At 42.5% G+C, this 2,393-nt stretch overlaps 1 protein-coding gene across 1 annotated transcript in view; it reads left to right on the top strand.

The window, feature by feature from the left end:
* Positions 1 to 2,151: 2,151 nt before the first annotated feature.
* The window catches only part of RPS6KC1 (ribosomal protein S6 kinase C1), a 122,124-nt gene continuing 121,882 nt past the window's right edge, over positions 2,152 to 2,393 (top strand). The window contains exon 1 of the mRNA XM_014522320.2: positions 2,152 to 2,184. The gene's annotated coding sequence lies outside the window, so the exon portion shown is untranslated. The remainder of the gene's footprint in view (positions 2,185 to 2,393) is intronic.

Raw genomic sequence — 2,393 nt, 5'->3', positions numbered from 1 at the left:
TCCCCCATACCCCTTCCCCACAACAGACTTAACAGCCAGACATAGCTCTCCAAGCAATCATATCAGCAATCAGATCGGTATTGGCAGATATGGCTGGTCAATAATCAGCCATCGGTATATGTCCAAAAAGTCTTTATCGGTGCACCCCTAATGCTGGGGGACTGTGAATTAACTTGAAACTGGAGGAGATCTGGCACAGAAGCTCAGTAGACCATTTTAAACTAAATCAGTTCAGTCTGATACTACATCTATCCAGGTTTATCTTAAACCGGTTTTGACCCTTTCGAATGTGGTTTATGTGCACTGAACTTCTGTTGTGTTACAGATTTGAACCAGTTTCTAACCACTTATACTGGTTTATGTATAACTTCTGTCCCTAGCCAAGGAGAGTGAGTCTTCTGTTTTGTTCAGCACTGGTGAGATTTAATCTGAAATACTATGTCTAGTTCTGGGCACCATATTTCAAGGAAGATATATATTAACTAGCCAATTGTCTGTCAAGAATGATGGGGGGGGGCAGGTGGGGATGGAGCGCCATGCCCCCCACATCCAGGCCCGCTCCCCACTTCCCTCCTGCTGCTTGGGGTCTGGGCCTGTTCCCCCTATCCTCCCCGCCACAGCGGCAGGTGGAGGGGAGGAGCATGCCTGGGCCTGATGCGGTGGAGGACCGGGCCTGAGGGTGGGGAGAAGACCCTTTATGTAGCTGAGAGCAGCAACTTTCAAGTGGCCTGAGGCATGCAGCCAGGTAGTTACTTTACCTGTGAGGCAGGTGCAGCATTGCACCTTAGAACTTGTCTACGTGTGAGCGAACCAAACTAAGTCAGCGAAGTTAATATGCACAGTGGTATGTAGACGCATCTTGAAGCACAGTGGTATGTAGACATCTATTCTGGAATAAATCTCTTATTTTGACATAAGTGGGTTTTATTAAGGATATTCTTACTCTGAAATAAGACTATGTACATACATACTGACATTCGCCAAGCTAGAGATATGAACTCTGGTTGAACTTGGTTGAAATATGAACTTGGTTTGAATTGCTTGTGTGTGTAGACAAGCCCAAGTGAGAACCTGGGTTTTAATGGTTCTCTAGCCCAGTGGTTCTAAACCTTTTTTGTACCAGGACCCATTTGTAAACATTGATGGCCAGTCCTGACCCAGTGCCCCTCATGCCGAAGCCCCCCACAAGTGTTTGGGGTGGGGGGTGGGTATGTGGGTGTGAGGCATGGGGGCCCCAAGCAGCCCCTCGCAGGCTGTAGCTCTGAAAGCCCACAAGGGAAGAACGAAGGTTTCTCGTGTTTTCTCCTTTAAAGGATAATCCATCTTTTAAATTTGTTGATCCATTTTTGAAGTTTGTTCTCGATCCTTTCGTATATTCGTGTGACCTACTTTTGGGTCGTGGCTCATGGGTTGAGAAATGCTGCTGGAGACCCCTTTTTTTAAAAAGAAAATAAGAGAAAACACAACTTTCTTTGACATGTTTTGCTGTGTCTGCTTTTGATTGGAATTTCTTTGGGAAAAAGTCAGCCATAGTCAAGTGTACAGGCAGTGCCAACATTTTGAGGCACAGCAGAAAGACAGAACTACAAAGTACCCTGGAGAGAAATGTTCACTGAAGGCTGCAGATAATGCGGGGAAGTACTGCTTTAACAAACTGAAAGCCCTACAACAAAGGAGAGGTTATGTACAACTTCAAATCAAAATGAATGGGTATAACTAAGCCACACCTCATGCATTAATGTGGCTCTAATAGCAATAAATTGCTGCACAGAAGGATTGACAAGATTGATGGGAAGGTATCTGTGTGACTTTTATTTTAAGTGGTCCCTGATATTAAATTTGCTTTTAGATTTAGATCTTAGAAAAAGAGTACAAGTAGCAAGCCATATGACATGTTTGCTTTGGTACAGTTTTGAATGACTGCAATTTCTGCATTACTAGATACTCTGAGTTTTTACTTTGTATTTTGATAATTTTTACTAAAATTGGACATAACTTAAATCTGCTGAATACAAATTGAAAAGGGAGGGCAATAACTGCACTTTCTGTGTGGTTTCTTTTTATCATCAGCAAATTACCGTCTGTTCCTCTTTTAACTTTGCAAACTGAAATTCAGGCACCGATCTGCTTTTTGTTTTTGTTTTTCAGATTGTTTCAAGAAGAAATCCAGAGGATGTCCAGGAGGTAACATGCTGACACTTGTGAAAATGCTTCTGTTCATGTTCTCATTACTAACTTTTGAAGTATCTTTGACTTAATTTACTAATTCCTGTGCATGTTGTCGTTGAAACTAAGCAAACTTTTTTCTGTGTTCATCTGTCTTTTGCCTTAATAGTTCAAAACAGCATAGCAAATGTAGCATGTTGCAACTCTGCTATCGGTGATTTGTAGGG

The sequence above is a fragment of the Alligator sinensis genome, unplaced genomic scaffold (genome assembly GCF_000455745.1).
Source record: "Alligator sinensis unplaced genomic scaffold, ASM45574v1 scaffold1277_1, whole genome shotgun sequence".
Classification (NCBI taxonomy): domain Eukaryota; kingdom Metazoa; phylum Chordata; order Crocodylia; family Alligatoridae; genus Alligator; species Alligator sinensis.
The sequence above is the reverse complement of the archived record's forward strand: the minus strand, read 5'-3'. Positions and strand labels throughout refer to the sequence as shown.